Here is a 24,362-nt window from a genome sequence, read left to right as displayed (position 1 = left end):
CTCAAAATAAATAAATAAATAAATAATTTTTAAAAAGGCTACAGTATCAGGAAAATATGCTACTGGCATAAGAATAGACATACAGACCAGTGAAACAGAATTGAGAGTCCAAAAATAAACTCGTATTCACATTTATAGTCAATAGATTTTCAACAAGGGTGCCAAGACAATTTAATGGGGAAAGAAGTCTTTTCAGCAACTTGATATTCATATACAAAAGAACACTTCCTCAAACATACATATGTAAAAGTTAACTCAAATGTATCCTAGACCTAAATGTTAGAGCTCAAACTACAAAACTCTTAGAAACGTCTCTTTTCCTGTCCGGCTGCTTGAAGCTCAGCTGCCATCATGAATGACACCGTAACTCTCTAGACCAGGAAGTTCATAACCAACTGACTACTTCAGTGGAAACAAGTGGTCATTGATGTTCTTCACCCTGGAAAGGCAGCAGCACCTAAGACATATTTGGGGGAAAAACTAGCCAAGATGTACAAGACCACACCAGATGCCATCTTTGTATTTGGATTCACAACCCATTTTGGGGGTGGCAAGACAACTGGCTTTGGCATGATTATGATTCCTTGGATGATGCAAAGAAAAATGAACCCAAACATAGACTTGCAAGACATGGCCTGTGTGAGAAGAAACAGACCTCAAGAAAACAGCAAAAGGAACACAAAAACAGAATGAAGAAAGTCAGGGGGACTGCAGAAGACAGGGTCGATGCCGGGAACAAGTGAGCCGGAGACTGGACAACAGAAGGAATAAAGATTCTGCAGTGGCTCTGTAGTGACTGTGCCAATTTTTCAGGAGAGGGTTAATAAACTAAGAAATTCTACATGAAAAAAAAAGTCTTAGGAAAAAATATAGATGTAAACATGCATGACCTTGATCAGAACAAGCATTCTTAGATACGACACCAAAAGCACAAGCAATGAAAGAAAAAAAAGATAAAACAAACTTCATAAAAATTAAAGTTTTATGCTTCAAAGGACACCACCAAGAAAGTAAAAAGACAACTTACAGAAGAGAAGAACATTTTTGCAAATCATATATGATAAGGGACTTGAATCTAAAATATATAGGGAACACTTACAATTCAATAATAAAAAGGCAACCTAATTTTATTTTTTTTTAAGTTTTTTTTTTAATTTTTTTTTAAATTTTTTTTAACGTTTTATTTTTGAGACAGAGAGAGACAGAGCATGAATGGGGGAGGGGCAGAGAGAGAAGGAGACACAGAATCGGAAGCAGGCTCCAGGCTCTGAGCCATCAGCCCAGAGCCCAACGCGGGGCTCGAACTCACGGAGCGTGAGATCGTGACCTGAGCTGAAGTCGGACGCTTAACCGACTGAGCCACCCAGGCGCCCCAAAGGCAACCTAATTTTAAAATAGGCAAAGGATCTGAATAGACAGTTCCCCAAAGAAGATTACACATGGCCAATAAACGGTTGAAAAGAGGCCTTAACATCATTAGCCATCAGGGAACTGCACATATAAATCATGAGCTGCTATTTCACATTCATTAGGATGACTGGAATTTTTAAAAAGACAGAAAATAACAACTGTTGGTGGGAGTGCCAATGGTACAGCTACTTTGGAAAAGTCTGGAAGTTCCTAAAAAAAATAAACATGTGGGGCACTTGGGTGGCTCAGTCAGTTGAGTGTCTGACTTCAGCTCAAGTCATGATCTCGAGGTCCGTGAGTTCAAGCCCCATGGCAGGCTCTGTTCTGAGCCCTCAGAGCCTGGAGCCTGCTTTGGATTCCGTGTCTCCCTCTGTCTCTGCCCCTCCCTTGCTCTCTCCCTCAAAAATAAAGAAGTATTTTTAAAAATATAAACATACAGTTACCATATGACCCAGCAATTTCACTAATATGCCCAAGAGAAATGAAAACATGTCCACACAAAAACTTATATACAAATGTTTGTAGGTATATTATTCATAATAACCAAAAAAAGTGGAAATAACCCAAATGTCTATAACTAATCAATCAAATATGCTATATCTATATAATAGAATATTATTTGGCCATACAAAGAACCGAAGTACTGACCCATGCTACAACATAGATGAACCTTGAATATATTATGGTAAGAGAAAGAAACCAGTCACAAAGACTACACGTTATATGATTCCATTCATATGAAATGTCCAGAATAGACAAATCCATAGAGACAGAAAATAAATTAATGGTGGCCTTAGGCTGGCCTTTTGGGGAGAAATAGGAAGTGATTGCTAATGGACACAGGGTTTCTTTTTGGGGCAATGAGAATGTTTAAGAAATTTTTTTAATGTTTATTTATTTTTGAGAGACAGAGAGTGTGAGTAAGGGAGGGGCAGAGAGAGGGAGACACAGAATCCAAAGCAGGCTCCCGGCTCAGAGCTGTCAGCACAGAGCCCCATGCGGGGCCCTAACTCATGAACTACGCTATCATGACCTGAGCCGAAGTTGGACACTTAAACGACTAAGCCACCCAGGTGTCCCAAGAATGTTTTAAAATCGAGAGTTATCTGTTTTATGATGTGTGAGTTTTGATAGTTTGTGGGTTTGGACAGTTTGGTCCATTTCATGTCATTTGCCACATTCATTTGCATAGAGACGTTATTGTTTTAATGTCTATGAGATCTGTAGTTGCCTTTCCTTTTCCATTCCTGATTTGGTAATTTCTGTCTTCTTTCCTTTTCTGTTTATTAGTCTGACTAGAGAAAATCAATTTTACTGGTCTTTCAAAGAACCACTTTTTGGTTTCATTGATTTTCTGTTTTTTTGTTTCCAATTTTATTAATAACCATTCTTCATTATTTCCTTCCTCCTACTTGCTTTGGGTTTATTTTGCCCCCTCCTCCCATCAGTTTCTTATAGGGAAGCACAGGCGTTTGCTTCGAGACATTCCTTGTTTTGTAATATAAACACTTAATGCAGTAAACTCATCTCCCACTTTAGCTACATCCCACAAATTTTGATATGTTATATATTAATTTTCTTTCAGTGTAATATATTTTCTAATTTCCTTTGAGATTTCTTTCGGAAAAACGTCATTTCTTTCCTAGTGTTTGGAGAATTTTCAGTTATCCTCCTGTTATTGACTTATAGTTTAATTCCATTGTAGTCAGAAAGCATATTTTCTATGATTTGAATCCTTTTAAATTTGTTAAAGTTTGATTTATGACTCACAGTATGGTCTGTCTCGTTAAACGTTCCATGTGCACTTGAAAAGAATGTGTAGTCTACTGTTGTGTGGAGTGTTCTATAAATATCAATTAATTCAAGGTAGTTGGTGGTGTTGTTCTGTTCTATCTTTGCTAATTTTCTGTCTTTTATTTCTATATATGACATACAGAAGACAGTTGCAGTTTCCAAGTATAATGGTGGATACATCTCCTTTTCTGTTCTGACAATTTTTGCTTCTTATATTTTGAAACTCTATTTTTGGGTATCATACATTTAGAATTGTTATGTCTTCTTGGTGAATTGGTTCTTCTATCACTAAGTAACGTCTGTCTTTAACTTGTAATTTTCTTTGCTCTGAAGTTTACTTTGATATTCATATGGTTGCCCCTTGCTTTGTTTTGTTTGGGACTTCCATGTTATAGTTGTTGTTTTTTTTTTAATATTTTTTTCTTTTATCCTACCTATGTCATAATATTTAAGGAGATTCTTTAGACAGGATGTACTTGGATCCCTTTTTAAAAACTCCATGCTGTCAATCTTTTTTATTCGTGTGTTTACTTCATTTACATTTAATGTAATTACCAATATATTTGGATCTAGACCTCCTATTTGATTATTTTTTTCTACTTATTCCCTCTATTTTTCATTTTTGTTTCTCCTTTCCTATCTTTGGGTTAAACTTTTTGTGTGTGTTTTTAGTATTCCATTTTAAATTATCTAATATATATTTGACATTGTTTTTTTTTTTAATGTTTATTTATTTTTGAGAGAGAGAGAGAGACAGAGTGTGAGCATGGGAAGGGCAGAGAGAGAGGGAGACACAGAATCTGAAGCAGGCTCCAGGCTCTGAGCTGTCAGCACAGAGCCCCCACAGGGCGTGAACTCACCAACCATGAGATCATGACCTGAACCAATGTCGGTTGCTTAATGGACCGAGCCACCCAGGTGCCCTTAGTTTTGACATTATCTTAAGTGTTGGGGAAGATGGTCCTGCTTGAGCATCTGTTCTCCTACATCTCCTACTGTGTGGGCCTAAACTGTAAACCCTGACTACTTTTTTACCTGGCCACTTCTCAGCACTTGGCATGGGTGCCCAAAGCACCAACAGCTGCAGGTTGGAATGTGGTGGCCAGTAAGGGGGAGAAGCCCCAGGGCACAGGCACCAGAAACTAGGAGGAAGAAGTGCCCATGCTCAGGTATAGACCCTAAAGGAAGGGAGAAAAGAAGCTGACTTTGTTTCCTTTGCTTTGCTTCCACTGTCTTCCTGGGCTAGCCTCCACCACTCCCTGTGCTTCCTGAGCTCCTAGCCAGAGGATAGCCTGGTCTCCTGGTATTAAGGACTTTGCAGTCCCTGACTCGTATGCATGTTAGACTCCTTAATCCATGTTCTCATGCAAAGACTCCTAATTTCAATTGATGGAGTTTTGGTGAAGGAAAGGTAGGGAAGGAAAGCCTAAGTGGCCTTGTGGGTGGGGCCCTGTGGGCCATTCGCTGTACCCTTGTGGCTCCCCCTGCTGAAGGATAGTAAGAATCCATGTGTTCTGTGTCTGCACTTTCCCTCCCCTAAGTGCCAGAAGGGATTCTCCCATCCGGAACTGCAGCATGTACAAACATACAAGTGGTCATGTAGACTGCAACTTCCCCTTTCCCCTTTCCTCCCTAAACCATCCCTGGTGCTCCAGCAGAAACAATACAGAATTTCAGCAATAGAAAGAGAAATCGGTGTTCATCAGATTTAATGGCTGCCCGATTACTCAAGGGCATTTCCTAGTGTAACAGTGCCACCTGGTGGACAAGCCCCCCAGTATACTGTTTGCTTGTTTTATTTGAGGAGGTTACGAGCAAGCTCTTGTTGAAACCGCATGCTTGACGCCTGGGTGCCTTGTAATACTTTGACCTGACATCCCCATTTTGGGGTTGATCAACTCAGACTCGATGACTAGCAAGGTGAGAAGAGCCCAACAGACCTCTCTGTTCCATAGGAAGAGCAACTCAAGAGCCAGTGGGCCTGGCCTTACCGAATGTCTAGTTTATATAAGGAAGTGACAGCAACGCGCCTTTTGGGAAACAGGCCCCCACCACAGACCCTAAAGCAAGCTGCTGACTTAATGAGGTCTTCGATTCATGAAGATTCCCCTAAATTTCTGGGCCTGTTCTCTGGCAGTTTAGCTAAATCGATGGCATCTATATACCAATGCACCACCTCCATAGAACAGAAAGTGACCAGGGTCTATCACTGGGAGCAGAACTCATGACAGTCCTTATCTCCCTGGTCGGGACTCCCCTTGATGAACCTTGTCACTTGTTTACTGACTGAGCTGTCGCCGACGGGCTGGCCATCTGGCCTGCTGCGGGAAGACTCTGGGTTGGCAGATTACAGGAACCCTCTGTGGGGCAGCAAACTGTGGGAACAAATCGCTGCTGCTGGTGGGACAGTTGTGTCACTGATGCAGATGCTCTCGGTAAGGGTTCTCTGGTGAAACCAGCTGGCGTCACATTGCTGATCAGGCCTTCACGGCCCACACCACTGCCTTCACTGGTCCACATGCAGGTTTCGGGCCAGAGCTGGGCTTCAGGGCCCCGTTCATGCTGTTCCCTCCACCTGGAAGGTTCTCTCTTCTGCTCTTCACCTTGCCAACTCATTCTCATTCTTCGGGTCTCAGCTTAAATCTCACTTCCCGCAGGAAGCCTGTCTGACTGCTCCCTACCTGCTGAGCTCGGATGGTGGCCTCCACAGAATTTGGTATTTTCTTCTCTTGGTCCTTCGATGTATTTGTTAACTTAATCGTTTGCAGTTGTTTAATCCATACCAGTTTCCCCTTTTAGACAATGAGAATATGAGGGCAGCATCCACATACGTCTGCTCATTGCTAAGGTCAGCCAGTGAGGCAGCAGACTTGCAGGGAGAATGTGCTCTGTGCCCACCATGGCGTTGGGCTCCAACATTCCTAAGGACGAGGTGTGGCCCTTGCCTGCTGTTCTTTGCTTGTTGTCTCCACAAGTGCTGGGGCCCAGTGGTAACTGGCTGCCGGCCAGGAGGTGGGTCTACCTGTCAGAGGGTGTGTGCAAAGTGGAGACAAGGGGCAAGTGGCAGAAAGGGGGTCACAACCAGGCTGGAACCAGGGCCTGACGGTCAGAGCTGGACTCAAAAGTGGAAGTAGACATTGCCCACATCCTTTGGAGACCCTAAGGATCAGGGAGTCCCAACGTGGGACCCGCTGGTGTTTGCCACCCTCATGCAGGCTGTAGTGAGCCACGCTGCCCGGTGCTCTTCTAGCAAGCTCCAGAGGACCATCAGGGCTGGCGGGAGGAAGAGGCCCAGAGCTAAGGCTCTATGTCATTCTTTCCAACACCGTGGCCTCCTACGCCAGAGTGAGCCTTGAGACTCACTCTGGGGCCACTGACTTGGGGAAGTGACGGGGCCAGCCTGTCTGCTTGGAAATCCCCTGTGCTCCTCAGGGAGCACCTCGAAGAAGAGGGACCTGGGTGGGGAGGCTGCTTTGGCCATCTCCTTCATCATCCTCGATTTTCTGCTCTCCAAACGGCCTCCTGCCTCTCAACCTCCCTGGAGGCTCAGAGTCCTTGTTTCCCGAGGAGGAGGCTGGCCGGGACAAGCTTGCCCGTTGCGTCCATCAGTATTTCCCGCAGAGGGCTCTGCTCACAGGCTCTGCCACTTTCCTCTTACATCCCTGGCAGAGTCACCTCCGGTGAGAACACAGGGAAACGAGAGAGATTTGTCTAAATTTGTCTAACCCAGAGCTTCACACAGCTGTGTGATCAGTATCCATTTCCCACAGAACACCTTTTAAGATTGCAGGCAACCCCGACTGGGAAACTCCTGGATAAACGGTTTCCATTTTAGCCTAGCATGTAGTAGGCGCTCAGTGTATGCTTCCTAAACAAATGAATGCTTGAAGGGGTTGTGCCTCCTCGCCCTCACTTTCTTGGCTTCTCCAGGGGCACCATCTTTTCTGCCCATCCTCCTCTGCGCTCCAGATCTGACTCCTCTGGCCCTAAGTACATGCTCCCAGGGGGCCTGTGCACAGGCTGCACGGGGCCTGATCCATCTAGACCTCCCCAGGAGCCTGGATCAGCTACTCATTTTTAAGCCCAGATGAAACCTCCTCCCCTAGGGGGGTGGGGAGTCCAACTTTCATTAAAGCAGAGAATAGCGGGGCGCCGGGGTAGCTCAGTCGGTTAAGGCTGAGTGTCCAACTTCGGCTCAGGTCATGATCTGGAGGTTCATGAGTCGGAGCCCCGTGTTGGGCTCTGTGCTCATAGTGTGGAGCCTGGAGCCCACTTCAAGTTCTGTGTCTCCCTCCCTCTCTCTCTCTGCCCCTCTCCTGCTCACACTCTGTCTCTGTCTCTCTCTGTCTCTCTCTCTCTCAAAAATAAACAAACATTAAAAAAAAAGAAGAGCATAGAAAATGCCATCAGGATTGATTAAACACATTTCTCTTTTTTTAATGTTTATTTCTTTATTTTGAGAGCGAGAGAAGGAGAGAGAGAGAACACATGCACACTCTCGAGCTGGGGAGGGGAAGAGAGAGAGAGGGAGAGAGAGACTCCCAAGCAGACTCCGAGGTGGGGCTTGATCTCACAAACGGTGAGATCATGACCTGAGCCAAAATCAAGAGTCGGATTCTTAACCAACTGAGCCACCCGGGTGCCCCTAAACACAATTCTTGAGGAATGACTGTGTAGCAGACACTTACTTCGTGGTTGCTTTTTGGACACGCTTTCTGCTCTGAGAAGTTCTCGCTGCTCTTGGGGGTACATTATTTGATCCTGGAATGACCTGTCCCATCTGCTTGCCCTCCTCTGGCTCACAGATGACCATTTCTGCACACGGACCATACCCGGGCCCTCATTCCCCAGCACCTGCCCACCTCAGTCAGTGCCGAGGGGCGTCAGGTCAGACTGAGAAAAGGCGAACACAATATCACACCGTGGGCTGGAACTTGGGGGCAGAGGTCACAGGTGGCTGCGGCTCCTGTGGGCTGCACAGCTCCTCCCTCGGCAGCACAGGTGCCTCGCTTTCCGCTGCTAAAAATAGGTGCAGACCCGTAAAATCGTCACTTCTTGACATTTTAGAAGCCATTCTAGTCATTTCAGTAGATATTAGCTCTAAAGAAGTGACTAGAATCCAATGTCTGGCAATATCTGTCCGTAATGAAAGCTGGTATCCCCTGGCAAATTCATTCCTTTTAGAGGCAAATTATTTCAGACTCGCATCACGTAAATCGTGTATTCCCAGTGGGTTCAGAAACATTCATAGGTGGGTTACTATGAGCGAAAATAATCCAAGCACAGAAATCCAAGGTTTTTTGTCAAAGTAACAAGCAACATGCAGTACTCCAGGGGGGAGGAGGGGGGTGGCGGCAGGGGCTGCCTGGACCTCTTCAAGTCCTCAGGAAGAGTGATGGGGCTGGGGTGTCCAGGGTTAACTAGGAGCCCTGGGCCTCCCTGAGATGTCCCCAGCAGGCCAGGCTGTGGTGTGACCAAATTCTTTTGGGTCCTTTCAGCTGGGGGTTCTCAAATGTAGGGGGAAACATATGTTTTAATGGAAATTATGAATTGTTGAGATCACACCCTTGGGGTTATCTGATTCTGGCCTTTTATTGCCAAAGTGCTGTTTTATACTTATAAATTGTAGAAGTGCCTGGGTGGCTGAGTCAGTTAAGCATCTGACTCTTGATTTCGGCTCAGGTCATGATCTTGCGGTTCATAAGATGGAGCCCTACATCAGGTCCTCTGCTGACAGCATAAGCCTGCTTGGGATTCTCTCCTTCCCACTCTCCCTACCCTTCACCCTCTTGTTCTCTTGCTCTCTCTCAAAATAAACAAATAATAAATAAGTAAATAAATAAATAAATAAATTTAAAACATAATTATAAATTGTGCATGACTGAGAGTGCAAAATAATTTTTGTCCACAGCCATGCAAATGAATTCTCTCTGCTGTAAAGACAATCCTTCTCCCCTGTGGAAAAGCCAGTTTTGGATCCAAGTTCATTTAATATTCCTGATATATTAAAAAATTTTTTTTAATGTTTATTTATTTTTGAGAGAGAGAGACAGAGTCGAGTGGGGGAGAGGCAGAGAGAGGGAGACACAGAATCCAAAGCAGGCTCCAGGCTCTGAGCTGTCAGCACAGAGCCCAACGTGGGGCTCGAACCCACAAACCACGAGATCATGACCTGAGCTGAAGTCGGATGCCTTAACCGACCCAGCCACCCAGGCGCCCCTGATATTCCTGATGTATACAAATGTGTCTGTTCTTTGGATTCTCTTTTGAATTGACTGTAACATCCTCCAGGTTTCTTCATTAATAATGAGTTAAATACAATGTTTAACACATGCTCGTTTTATATCTATTAACGTCATAGGTTTAATTTTTGCTGGAAGTGGTCCACCAGAGTCAACCGCAGAGTTTGTGTTCCATCAGGTCTGGGGTAGGGCCTGAGCACGTGATTTCTAACATGTCCATGGGGCACACTTTGGGAAGTCTGCGTTAGGCTTCCTCCAAGAACAACTCTGGGGGGAGGGGGGTGCGGTGACAAGGGCTCCATTGCAAGGGGAGGTTCTCCTGGGGTGTCTAAGCCCCTGGGACCCACCGGGTACCTCCCGGACCCCCATGGAGACTCTGCTTTGCAGAGACCAGCAGAGGGGAGCCCAGATGAAGGGAAGAGGAATCATGGAGCCAAGGTGCCTGGCCGGTGCCTGCTACACAAGTTGTCCCGGGCTGTGGGCTTTCATCCATGTGTAGTTACCACTTGGGCCCCTAAAAGCTGGCGTGATCTGAGGTGGGCATGTGGCCCCGGAAGGGTGGGTGAGTTAGAGTTGCCTCCCCTGGGTGCCGTTTCTCTTACTGAGCACAGAGCCAGCCTGCATGCAGCGCTGCCTCGAGCAAGGGGCACATCACATCCTGGGCTAGTCTCTAGGACCCGGGACCCTGGGAGAGGCGGGGAGGGGTTGCTGCGGCACCCCATCCTACTACCATCCCCCACCATGACCACCCTCTTTCTGGGATGCAGAGGACAGGGAGACCTGAGACTGTGACCCTAGCTGTGAGCTGTCTTAGGCATGGCTAGACTATCCCCACAGGTTCCAGAAAGCAGGGGTCTTTTTGATTTTTCATGGCCACATTTGAATCTAGCCCTGTCTGGCTCTAAAAATGGGCTTTTTCTGGCACAGAAGAGGCTGTCGACACACAGGGGGGCTCCTCTGACTGGAAATATGCCTGCTTTTGACATCTGACCTTGCAGTCTTGATCCTGCTCTGAGACACCCCATAAGCAAGAGTCTTGTGACCCAGGACAAAATACCTAATCTTCTGGGACCTCAATTTTTCTCTCTGTAAAGGTTGCAACAGTAGTGGTGCTGGCTTTCCAGAGTTCTGGTGGGGACTCCTTGTTATTCTCACCAGAAGTGGTAGCCCTGGGGTCAGGGTGCTCGTCGCCTGCATGAAGTCAGATGGTGGGGGAGGCAGAATCATGGCCCTCCATGATGTCCCTATGCTAATCCCAGGAACCCGTGAGTATGTTAGGTTTCGTGGTAAATCGGAATTAAGATTGTTTCGGATGGAATTAGGGTTGCTAATCAGCTGACATTCACATGGGTAGCTTATCCTGTATTATCCCACTACAGTCACAAGAATCCTTAAGTAAAAGGGAGGCAGAAGAGGAGTCAGAATCATCATCTATGAGAAATTGACCTGCTATGGCTTTGAAGACAGAGGAAGGAGGCCGTGAGCCAGGGAATGTGGGCTGCCTCTGGAAGGTGGAGAAAGGCCGGGGACAGATTCTCACCTAAATACTACAGAAAGGAACACACTAATTTTAGCGCATGTCAGACTTCCAGCTGATAGAACTGCAGGATAATACATGTGTGTTGTTTTAAACCACCAAGGTTTTGGTAATCTGTCACAGCAGCCTTAGAAAACCGCTACAGAGGGTAACGGTAAAGCCCCTTTGTAAACCAAGCACAGCAATACGTGTGCTGTTGTGGTTCGTAGGAGGAGGCTCAGTATTACGTGTTCACACGTCCCACCTTCAGGAGCAGCAAAACGTTTAAAAATGTTAACGGAAAATGGGGTTTCTGGTTGCAGATGAAACAGAATAGGCACACGTGTCCCCATGTGGCCTGCTAAGTACACCCTAAGAACATCGGGCATTAAACATAAAACTCAAACGAGAAACCACTAAAAGGGGGAGAGAAGGCAGTGCAGCTAGAGACACAGGATCTCAGGAGGGGGATGATGTTGAATTCTGCTTTTTCTTTTTGTTATTGTTTTTGCTTTATACGCCTCTAGAACGGGTGTGAGAGAAGCCTAAAACCCGGAGTCGCACGTAGGCCAGCGCCGGCGCGGACCAAAAAAAGCCTCAAAGAAAGGCTGCTCCCTCCAGCTGAAGGACCAGGAAAGAGGCAGCCTGCAAGACAGAAAACAAACAACTGTTGGGGCACCTGGGTCGGTTAAGCGTCTGACTTCGGCTCTGGTGGTGCGTGAGTTCGAGGCCTGCATGGGGCTCCCTGCTGTCAGAGCAGAGCCCTGTTCGTATCCTCTGTCCCCCTCGCTCTCCGCCCTCCCCTGCTCATGCTTTCTCTGTCTTCTCTCTCTCTCTCAAACAACAACAACCTCTTCTACTCCACGCAAACACCACAGGAAAACTGGCTGCCACCAGCCCGTGTGTCCAAATGGAGAGTCTAGAGTCCAGATTTCTATCCTTGCCCCACGGGAACAAGGGGCCCCAAACCCCAGGTTAAGGAAACCCTAGTGAGGAGCCTACACTTCCACCCCGCCCACACCTGTGCCCTTCCCCCCTCGCCCCCCGCGTCAAGGGAGGCGGAAGGAGGAAACTTCTATCCTTCTCTGTCGGCAGCAGATGGCGCTCGCCTCCTCTCCCCACCCCTCGCACACGGACAGAGGCCGCGTGTGAAACAGAAAATTTAATTAAGATCCAGAGGCTCATAACCCAAAATGGCTGAAATGAAAGCCACTCATACCTTGAATGAGAAAAGATAATTAACAGATAGCAGCCCTTCCACAACGCAGATTTTGGAAAGATCTGACGAGCACGTTAGAGCAGCTGTTACTACAACGGCAATTATGAACATGCTTGAAACAAACGAACAATCTAAAAATTCTCAGCAAATAAATAGGAAGTCCCACCAAAGACATCGAAGACTTAAAGAAGACCCAAATGGAAACTTTAAAGCTAAACTATTACAGGGTGCCTGGGTGGCTCAGTCAGTTGAGCGTCAGACTTCAGCCCAGGTCATGTTTTTTTTCTAAAACCTTCCTAAAGTGCACTACAGTGACTAAGCCCTAGCTCTTTCTGGATAGCAGTGCTCCGGACAGATATCCCAAGGCATCTGACGACCAGCTGTTACTGGTGTATTCATTAGTATGGATTGGGTTCTGGGAGTGAAGGGCTGTTTTTTTCCCTCGGGAACCAGCTTGTTCTGTAGAGAAGGAGGAGATTGGCTACGGTTGGCTGGTGGGAGGTGGCCAAATCTGGCAGCACCGGATATTATCAAGTGGACTCACCTTTGGTTCCTCTGCGCTTTCGGTTTGCTCCGGCCTTTGACCTTGCTGATGTAAGCCTGGAGCCCCTGGAGCCCCTGGAGCCCCTGGAGCCCCTGGAGCCCCTGGAGCCCCTGGAGCCCCTGGAGCCCCTGGAGCCCCTGGAGCCCCTGGAGCCCCTGGAGCCCCTGGAGCCCCTGGAGCTTGTGCTGGTATCCTGGGGCTTTGGCCTCCGGGGGCCCTGGGCATCCTGGAAGGCGAAAGAGACCCCCAGGACCCACAGGTGAGATTCTCTCCTCAAGTGGGGGCTTGGATGTTACTACCCTTGCACTTCTGTTGGTACAGAACCTGTCCCTCAGTCCTTGCTGGGTCCCCGGGACAGCTGCAGTCCCATGTGACTCTGTTGGGTGAGGAGCAGTTTTGAAGATTTTTGCTTGCTTGGTAGGTGGCATGAACCACACTCCGTTCTGAAGGGTTTGGATAGAGGTGTCAAAATGTCTGGTTGACCAGTTGTCCCTTGGTGCTGTCCTGTGCATAGCTTCTTGCTCCGAGATGCCAGGTTAAGGGGTCATCTCGTTAACATGGTTGTGGCAAAATTGCTTTGGCGTGGTTTCCGAGTTTGAGCAGGTGGGAGGGTGAGGGCAGGTGGGAGCAGGTGGGAGGGTGAAGCTTTTTAGAGGTGATACAAGTGGCCTGAATGGGCAGTGGGTGTCTAATGCTCACATTTATTATTTGAATGGGATGGAGGGGGCCCCGAGGTTTATAGGCAAATAACCATAATAATTACTATAATATACATATGTTGTATAACCTTAAATATAAAACCTAGATCATCATAAATTATATATCCATATAAAAAAGTAAAAACCATATAAGCAATAAAAAAATAGAAAATTACCCAATCTGAGCTATAGAGAAGAAACAGTTTAAAAAAAAAAAAAACAAAGCCACAGGGAGTGGTGGGATTTAATATTTGTATTACTGAAGCCTCAGAAGGAGATGAGAAAAAAAGTGTGCGGCTGAGAAAGTGTTCAAAAAAATAATGGCTGAAAATGTCCCAAATTTGACAAAAGTTACAAGCCAACAGACTCAAGAAGCTGAACAAATCCCCAACAGGATCAGCCCAAGAAAGCCACACTGAGATACAGGATAAAAATTCTGCAAAGGAAAGACAAAAAATATCTTAGCAATAAGAAAAATGACATCTTACCTGTAAAGGAAAAATAATCCAAATTATGGTAGATTCCTCATAAGAAATTATAAAAGCCAGAGGAAGTGGCACAACATTTTTCAAGAGCTGAAAGAAAAGGTCTGTCAACGCACAATTTTATATTCCATGAAAAAGTCCTTGAGGAATGGAGGGCAAATCAAGACCTTCTCAAATGAAGAAAAACTAAAACAGAGGCACCTGGGTGGCTCAGTTGGTTAAGGGTCCGACTTTGGCTCAGTTCATGATCTCACAGTGAGTTCGAGCCCCGCATTGGGCACTCTGCTGTCAGCACAGAGCCTGCTTTGGATCCTCTGTCCCCATCTCTCTCTGCCCCTCCCCTACTGGTTCTTGTTCTCTCTATATATACTTAAACTACATATAAACTTAAAAAAAAAAAAAAAAGTAAAACTAAAACAGTCATTGCCAGTAGAGCTATTTTGAAAGAATGGCTAAAGGAAATTCTTAACACTCAAAGGAAATGATAAAAGAAGGAATCTTAACCCCTAACATATTATACACAAACATTAAGAAAGATAGAAGACCTAAATGTGACAGCTAAAACTATAAAACTCTTAGAAGAAAACATGGGAGCACATCTTTGTGACCTTGGATTTGGCAGTGCTTCCTTAAATAGAACACCCTAAGCACAAGAACCAAAGAAAAAATGGATAATTTGGATCTCGTAAAAATTTTAAACATTTGTACTTCAAAGATGCCATAAAGTGAAAAGATAGCTCACATAATGGAGAAGGGTTTCTCAAATCACGTATATGATAAGGGTCTTGCATCTATAATAAAGAACTCTACCAAGTCAATCATTTGGGGGAAAAAAGTTAAGAATGGGCAGAGTATCTGCATAGATATTTCTCCAAAGAAGATAAAACAATGACCAATAACCAGAGCTAAAGAATGTGCGCACCATTGGTCACCAGAAAAATGCAAAGCCAAGCCACAATGAGATCTACTCCACACTCACTAGGATGGTTATTATGGAAAAGACGGACAATAACAGGTGTTGGTGAGGATGTGCGGAAATGGGAGCCCTCATAGTTGCTGGTGGGAATGTAGAATGGTACTGCTTTGGGAGACCTTTAGGCACGTCCTTAAAGATTTAAACCTCGAGTTACCATGTGAGCCAGCAGTTTCACACGTAGTCCTGTTCCCAAGAAAAATGAAAGCCTACTTCCCACAGATATTTGTACGTAAATGTTGCTGGCAGCGTTGCTCGTAATAGCCGAAAAGTGGAAACAACCCAAATGTCCATTAACTGATGAATAGGTAAATCGAATATGGTATATCCACCCGATGGAATATTATTAATATTGCCTGGGAATATAAAGGAATGAAGTACTGACACGTGCTACAACAGGGATGAACCTAGAAAATATTATGCTAAGCGAAAGAAGCCAGTCAGAAAACATTATATATTTCAAGATTCCATTTATATGAAATCTCCAAAATAGGCAAATCTGCCCAGAGATAAAGTAGTTTTGTGGTTGCCCACGACATGGAGGGTGAGAGCTAAAGAGTATGGGGTTTCTTTTTGGGGTGATGAAAATGTTCTAAAACTGATGACCGTGATGGTGGCACACCTCTGCGAATGTACGAAAAACTACTGAGTCGTACACTTGAAATGCGTGAATTGGATGTAGGTGAGCCATTACCAAAACACGAAAGAATCTTAGAACCTCAGCAAGAAGGACAGAAAAGGAGTAAATATATGATAGATTTTCTTTTTTTTCCCCTTGACTTTTCTAAATTATGTTTGGTTGAAACAAAAATTACTGCATTTTCTGATGTGGTCCTCGTTGTGGACCAGCTAAGACAATTGTAATGTAAATGGGGAAGGGTAAAAGGGATGAAAGAGAAATAAGGGAAATAAGGGAAAATAAATCTCCCCTTGATTTCTCAGTGTTCCTATCAGAGCCTCAGACTCCAGAGATGAGAAATTAATATTCAACAGAGGATTTTTTTTTCACTCCCCACCTCCCAAAACATGTTACTTTGCACATATCATTAGGATTAGATCTGCAATCATTTGTTTCCCTGATGGCAGAGCTAACTATTCCCATCCAGTAGCCTTTTCTTCTCTCTCCAAGAGAAAAAAAAAATTATGTTCTAGGATGGACACTTAGGTTACAACATTATCTTCCTAGGTAACGGCTTTTGAAATTTCAAAAGGAATGAAACCAAGGACACACAGACATTTGCACATTTTAAAAGCTGACTGTTGAGCTTTATTTGGACCCTGGAGGTTTTATTTCAAAGGGTTAGAGTAAGACATTTCCAAAGAGACTCTCTGAAAAAGGGAGAAGGAGGGCTCTTTCTTTTGTACATAAATGGCCTAAGTTCTGTGTTCATCACTTAAAATATAGACTGTGTCTTTGCATTTGACCTAGCTTTCACTGCATCATTTCAGGGACACAGGAGAAGCATGTAAGTAAGGTAAATACAGGTACTAGATGGGATTGAACTGCGTGGGTCCATTTACAGGTGGACTGTTACCTTTTTTATTTTTCTTGAGTTGACAGTAAAAGCCACATGGCATTGATTTACAACTGCCCAGCCCAGTCTCCACAAGAATGAATCTAAGGCAACAAGCACAGAAGTCTTACCTGCTGCCCTCTGAGCATCCGAGCAGGGCTGGCAGACAGAAGTTGGGGCTAAAGTATAGGAACATATCCAGAGAGCAAGGACAGCTGGTGGCCCCAGCACCCAGGCTCCCAGTCCTCTGCCCCCAGCTTTGGGGCTGTGCAGGGATAGCTGCAGGGCCTGGGACCCTCCTGGCCGGGAATAGACTCTTGGTGATGGGTCTCCCCCCCCTGGTGGGGCCCTGCCCCGTCACCTCCTGGAGGCTGGCATGCTCACATGTGGTCACAGCTGCTGATGGCCATGGGCTGGTGGTACACCCCCAGGCAAATGGGGCATCTGTACGGTACTTGCAGGCTGCTCTTGCCCTCTGAAGTCCTGCCTGGCAGCTGCTGCTGCTCCTAAGCTGTGACCACCAGGCTGCTGAACATCCCCATCCCTGCGCCAGGCCCGCAGCTCCTGTCCTGGCTCCCTAAACATCATTTCTTTTCATAAGTATACATACAGTACTGTAAATCTATTTTCTCTTCCATGTGATTTTCTCAATATTTTCTTTTCTCTAGTATGCTTTATTATAGGAGTACATGTAACATACAAAATATGTGTTAATTGACTCTTGATGTTGTCAGTAAGGCTCCTGGTTATTAGTAAGGCTTCCAGTCAGCAGTAGGCTATTAGTAGTTCAGTTTTGGGGGAGTCAAAAGTTTTCTGCAGACTTTTCAACTGTATAAGGGTTGGCACCCCACAAGAGGTTGCATTGTTCAAGGGTCAACTGTAATATGAAAACTACTTCTGATACAAAAATCTCATGAGTATATTGAGGACATGTGTGTATTGTTTGTTTTGAGAGACAGAGCCAACATGAGTGGGGGGAGGGGCAGAGAGAGAGGAGGAGAGAGAATCCCAAACAGGCTCCATGCTGCCAGTGCAGAGCCTGATGCAGGGTTCCAGCTCACGAACCATAAGATCATGACCTGAGCTGAAATCAAGAGTCAGACACCCAACCAACTGAGCCACCCAGGCGCCCCAGTGTCCCACTCTTGATATGAGCTCAGGTCATGATCTCACAGTTAGTGAGATCGAGCCCCGTGTCAGGCTCTGTGCTGACAGCTTGGAGCCTGCTTGGGATTCTCTCCCTCCCTTGCTCATGTTCTCTCTCTCAAAATAAATAAGCTTTAAAAAAAAAAAAGTAAAAGAAAATAAAAACTATAAGGAAAATCCAAATGGAAGTCTAATATCTATAGGAAGGACTTCTGATTTCCAGTTCCACATGTATGGAGTTTGGAAGTCACTACTCCATTCTAACAACAAGTAAAAAGCCGAACAGACTAAAAAACCTACAACTCTTCTTGGATCCATAAGAAAGGGGAGGACATAGAGCAAACTACTGCCCTGAGATTGGAGAGTCAAACAGGCAAATAGAGAGAGTCGCAGCTCACCAGAGGAGCAGAGACTCATGATTAGAAACCAGTGCCAGGTGCCAGCTCAAAAAATCTGAGCTGTAATTGCTAGAGGCTCAGTGTGGACAACTCTGAGAGAAAAACTCAAAGGGGGACCCAGTTATAGGAGAGCCTCCACAAGATAGTGAGATTTACCTCCAGGAGCTCGACCAGATTCTCACAATTAAATATCAAGGAAAAAATACCACCACAGGGCATCAGGCATGGGGTAGGGAAAAGGAACAATTTTGAAATATGCCAGAGCACTCTGTTCTTCTTAACAGGGCATATCCTCAGGGTAAATTAGCGAGTTACTTTATAGATCTCAATAGACTGACTCTAAAGTTTGTATGGAGAGGCAAAGGACCAAAAATAGTCAACACAGTGTTGAAGAAAGACAATATTGGAAGACTGATGGTATCTGACTTGAAGACTTAATAAAACTACAGAAATAAAGACAGTGTGGTATTGGTGAAAAGATAGACATCTATAGATCAATAGAACAGAATCAAAAGGTCCCCAAAAGACCCCCACAAATATAGTCTTGACAAAGGAGCAAAGGCAATACAGTGGTGCAAAGATAGTCTCTTTAACAAATGGTGCTGGAACAACACCTCTCCATACCAAAAAAAAAAAAAAGAGCCTTATACCCCCTCACAAAAATTAACTCAAAATGGATGATAGATCTAAATGTAAAATGCAAAACTGTAAATCCTAGACAACTACATAAGAGAACACCTATATGACCTTGGGTATAGTGCTGCTTTTTTAGGTAGAACAACAAAGGCTCTGGGGCACCTGGCTGGCTCAGTCACTTGAGTGTCCGACTCTTGGTTTCAGCTCGGGTCATGATTCTGGGTTCATGGGATAGAGCTCTGCATTGGGCTCTGTGCTGAGAGTGGAGCCTGCTTAAAATTCTTTCTCTCACTCTCCCCTACTCAATCTCTCTTTCTTCCTCTCACATAAATAAGTAAATAAATAAATGAATAGAATAAAAACAAAGGCTCAATCCATGAAAGAAATAACTGATACGCTGAACTTTATTAAAGTTAGAAAGCTTCTGCTTTGTAAAAGACTATTGAGAGAATGAGAGGACAAGACCAGACTGGGAGAAAATATTTGCAAAAGACATACCTGATGAAGGACTGTTACCCAAAATATACAAAGAACTCTTAAAACTCAACAATAAAAAACAACCAATTAAAAAAATGGACCAAAGACTTTGACACCTCACCAAAGAAGATAAACAGATGGCAAATAAGCATATGAAAACATGTTGCACATCATATGTCATCGTGGAAATGCAAGTTAAAATGAGATACCACTACATACCTATTAGAATGGCCAAAATTTGGAACACCAGCAACACCAAATGCTGACATTACTTTGGAAGACAGTTGGCAATTTCTTACAAAATTAAACTTCCTTTTACACAGAATACAGTAAGTGTACTCCTTAGTGTTCACCCAAAAATGTAGAAAACTTATGTCCACACAAAAGCCCACACATGAAAGTTTATAGAAGACTTATCTGTAACACCTAGACTTAGAAGCAACTAATCAACTAAGACGTCCATTTATTGTTTTTTTTTTTCTAAGATGTCCATTTGAATGGATACATAAACTGTGGTACACACAGACAATGGAATATTATTTAGCACTGAAAAGAAACGCATTATCAAGCTATGAAAAGACATGGGGTAACCTTAAATGTATATTACTAAGTGGGGAAAAAAAGCCAATTTGAAAAACCTACATATGACCTGATTTCAACGATATGACTTTCTGGAAAATAAAAACTATAGAAATAATAAAAAGATTAGTAGTTGCCAGGAGTTAGAGGTGGGATAAATAGGCAGAGCACAGAGGATTTTTAGGACAATGAAAATACTCTGTATGATATTATGATGGATATATGTCATTATACATATCTCCAAGCCGATAGAATGTACAAGACCAAGAGTGAACCCTAAGGTAGCCTATGGACATTGAGTGATTATAATTTGGCAATGTAGTTTCATCCTTGGTAACAAATGTACCACTTTGGTGAATGATGTTAATAATGGGGGAGGCTATGCATGTGTGGGTGTGGAAAGTATATGGGAAATCTCTGTACTTTATATATATGTTTTGTGAACCTAAAATTGCTCTAAAGTCTTATCCTAAAGCAATAAAATAATAAATAATACCTACAGGAAAGTAAGAAAATGAGAACTAAGAAGTTAAAAGCAAAACAAACATTTAAAAAAGTGGTAGACTTGATCCTCACATCAATAATCACATTGAATGTAAGTGGTCTAAATATACCAATTAAAAGATTGGCAAGCTGAATTTTAAAATGTCTCAACTGTACACTATCTATAAGAAACTCACTTCTAATATGACAATTTAGGTAGGTTGAAAATTAAAAGATGGGGAAAGACATATGCAAAAACCAAAGCAGGTGTGGTTATATTCTCAGACAAAGAAGACTTCAGGGCAAAGAAAATGAAAAGAGATGGAAAGGAACATTACTAATGATAAAAAGGTCAATCCCTTAAGAAGATATAGCAATCTTACATGTGTATGCATGCTCTAAACACCAGCACTGCAAAATCTGAAGGAAAGACTGATAGAACTGAAAGGAGAAATAGATCCACAAATAAATTTGGAAACTTCAACATCCCTTTCTCCACACTGATAGAACAATTAGAAAATTAACAAGGATATAGAAGAATTCATCATCCTAATTCTCAACCAATGGAATCTAATTGAATTTACAAAACATTCTACCCAACAAGAGCAGATTACACATTTTTTTTTCAAGTGCCCATGGAACATTTACCAAATGTCATGAAGTAAATCTCAACAAATTTTTAAAAATGTAAATAATACAGATGGTGTTCTTTAACTATAATTAATTCAAATTAGAAATAAATAGAAAAAAAAGAGGACAATTTCTAAACACTTGGAAACTGAACAACACTCTTCTAAATAATACACATGTCAAAGAGGAAGTCTCAAGGGCAATTAAAAAGATGAACATGAATGTTAACTGAATGAACTGAATGACAGTGAAAATACAACCTATCAAAATGTGAGACACAGCTGAGGAAGTGCTTAGAGGGAGATTTATAGCACTAAATGCTTTCATAACAAAGAAACAATGTTTTAAACCAAAAGCACAAGTTCCCATCTTGAAAAACTGGACCAAAATAAGCAGAAAGCAAGCAGAATAAAGGAAATAATCAAAATCAGGGCAGAAATCTAAGGAATTCAAAGCAGAAAAATAATAGAAAATAATCAACGAAACCAAAAGAGATTCTTTGAAAAGATCAATAATATTGACAAACTTCTAGCAGGACTGACAAATTTTTAAAATGGAGAAGAGAAATGATCGGTATCAGGAGTGAAACGGGGGATATCACGACAGACCCTGAACAAGGATAATAAAGGAGTACTACACACGACTCAATGCACAATAATTCAACGTCTTAGATGAAGTGAACCAATTCCTTGAAAAGTACAAACTATCAAATTCATCTAATCTAAAATAATTTAGCCCTGTAACCTTCGAGATACTGAAGCTGCAGTTTAAAATCCTGTAAAAGAAATTTCCAGGTCAAATGGCTTAGCTGGAGAATTCTAAACATCCGAAGACTTCTAAATTGTATAAATCTCTTCTAGGGAACACTTCAGAATTAACCTATCGGACTGCACAGTGATAGCACAAAAAAGAAATCCCTCATAAATATAGATGCACTATAAAAGAATTATACACCAAATGGGTTTATTCCAGGGATGCAGTGGTATTTCACTATTTGAAAATAAATCAATGTAATCCACCATTGCATTAGTTTCTTATTATTGCTGTTACAAATGAACACAAACTAGTAGCTTAAAAACACAAGTATATTATCATACAATGCTGGAGATCAGAAGTCCAAGATGAGTTTCATTGGCCTAAAATCAAGATAATAAAAAAAATTTTTTTTAAGGTAATTGAAGTAGGCCTATGTTCCTTCCTGGAGATTTTAGGAAATAATCCGTGTTTTCACACTGTCTAACTTCTAGGGGCTTCTTGCATTCCTTGGCTCATGGCCCCCTTCCATCTTCAAAGTCAGCAATGGCCAGTTGAGTCTTTGTTATATCACACATGACTCTGGCACTGACTCTACTGCCTCCCTTTTTAACATTTAGGGACACTTGTGATTGCACTGGGACCACTCAGATAATCCAGGATAATTTCCCCATCTCAAAGTCAGTTGATTAGCAACCTTATTTCCATCTGCAAACTTGATTCTCCTTTGCCAAGTAACCTAACATAATCACAAATTCTGAGGTTTAGGACATGGCCATCTTTGGGGGCCATTATGCTTCCTACAACAATTAGTCCTCTGGTTGCCTGCTACTTGGTCCTGTCTTGAGCCCTTTCCCTTCTCCTAGCTATTGCTTGAGCACATTGCTGTCTAATCTTCCAGCTTTCTAACCTTATCCCTATGCCAGAGCCTTGCCCTCGCTGCTCCCTGACCTGGAAAACAGACCAATTGCCCCACAGCTTACTCTTTTGTACCTTTCAGGCTGTGGTCAAATAGTCCTTCCTCTGGTAGGCTGACCTGATAGAGAATGGCTCCCTCCCCTCTGTTATTTCATTAGCTGCATGAGTTTTCTTCAAGGCGCATTGTTTGTTTTGTTTCACGGTCTCTCCACTCCTCCTCCTCATGTCAGCTATGTGGGGACAGGAAGTTTGGCATTCTGAGTCCTTAATGGAGTGGATGTGGAGGAGGCTCTTAATGTATATTTGGTGAATTAATGAACGAGTAAATGACAATCATCTGCAAATAATGAGAACAAATTGTTGTTTTTGATGATATTTTTTTTGCCTCCTTTCTGTTTCATGTCCTGATGCATTGCCCAGAGCTTCCGGAACACTAGTATAGTGCTAATGGTGATAACAGGCATCCTTGTTTTGTTTGATTTAAATAACAGAGTCTCTAGAATTTTATCATCAAATATAATATTGGCTTTTGGTTTAGAATAACATAAGTTAAAGTACAAGAGTACTTTGTTTTTTTAAGACCATTTTTTAATGTTTATTTTGAGAGGGAGAGAGCACAATAGCAGGGGAGGGGCAGAGAGAGAGGGACCCAGAGAGAGGGACAGACAATCCCAAGCAGGCTCCATACTCAGTGCAGAGCACAGGACTTGATCTCATGACTTGAGCCAAAATCAAGAGTTGGACGCTTAACCTACTGAGCCACCCAGGCACCCCAGTACAAGAGTACTTTAAAAATAACATGTTAAACACATGTTTTTGCAACAAGTCTTACTAGTAGTGTTTTAGCAAACATTTACTGATAGAACTTATGCATAGATATTTTGTTAAACCTTAGTTACATTTTGAGACAATCCCAACTTGGTTGAAGTAATTGTCCTTTTAATCTAATGTTGAATTCTCTTTGTTAATGTTGTGTGTAGGAGTGTTGAGCCTGCAATCATGAGAAAGATTGACTGAGACTTTTCTCTCTTTCAGTTCTCTGTTTCAAGTCCTCTTTTTATCCCTAAAGCGGCCTGTGAAACAGCCTCCCCTGGAAGGTTGCACACTGAGGGGCGGGCTGAGCTGAGTAAAAATGGGAGTGCGGAAGAGTAAACACCAACAGGTTTCTTTACACTTTTTGCAGTTGTATGTGTTTCTTGGCTGGAGTTGAATCAAGCCATGCGTTGGTTAAGGAGGACCAGATTGACACTTTTCTGAACGGGATCCTCTGTGGGCTGTCCAGCCGCAGGCGATCCTTGGTCTGGTCTGGCACACAGCCAGGTGCAGCTGCTCCCACCACTGGCCCCTGTCCCAGCAGAAGCAAATGCTAACCGAGGAAGGGAAAGGTCATTTGTTAATGCTGGCAAGATGTTAAAACTCCCCAGTGAGGAAGGCATTTTATGTATGTATGTATGTATGTATGTATGTATGTATGTATGTATGTATGCATTTAGCGGGGGAAGGGGCAGAAAGAGAGGAACTGAGGATCTGAAGCAGGCTCTGCACTGACAACAGGGTGCCTGATGTGTGGCTTGAACTCTGGAACCCAACCCTGAGATCGTGACCTGAGCGGAAGTGGGAAGTTGGACACTTAACCGACTGAGCCACTTAACCGGGTGCCCTGAGGAAGGCATTTTAGAGATGACCAGACTGAGGCACAGACAAGTTACTTGCTAAAGATCCCCCGACTGATACATGGCCCACCTGGGGTTTGAACCAGTGACTGACTTGAAGCCAGTGCTCTTTCCATAGTGCCCGTGTCTCCTTTCACGGTCGGCACCCTTACTTTGGCCATTCAAATGCCATAGTTAAGAGCAATGTCCCTCTCCTGTCCTCCCACAGGACAGGGAGTGCAATGTCTCCTGCTGTCCTGAAAAGTGACAAAGGCCCAAAGCTGAAGACAGAAGG

At 43.6% G+C, this 24,362-nt stretch overlaps 1 long non-coding RNA gene and 1 pseudogene across 1 annotated transcript in view; both read left to right on the top strand.

The window, feature by feature from the left end:
• Positions 1-206: 206 nt before the first annotated feature.
• Positions 207-743, top strand: LOC109276507 (40S ribosomal protein S24-like; annotated as a pseudogene).
• Positions 744-12,506: 11,763 nt separating this feature from the next.
• The window catches only part of LOC109276409 (uncharacterized), a 39,294-nt gene continuing 27,438 nt past the window's right edge, over positions 12,507-24,362 (top strand). The window contains exon 1 of the long non-coding RNA XR_002084654.2: positions 12,507-12,984. This is a non-coding gene — a long non-coding RNA (uncharacterized LOC109276409). The remainder of the gene's footprint in view (positions 12,985-24,362) is intronic.

The sequence above is a fragment of the Panthera pardus genome, unplaced genomic scaffold, assembly GCF_024362965.1.
Source record: "Panthera pardus isolate Hobbes unplaced genomic scaffold, ASM2436296v1 HiC_scaffold_15, whole genome shotgun sequence".
NCBI lineage: Eukaryota > Metazoa > Chordata > Mammalia > Carnivora > Felidae > Panthera > Panthera pardus.
Note: the sequence above shows the minus strand (reverse complement) of the source record. Positions and strands in the feature narration are given on the sequence as shown.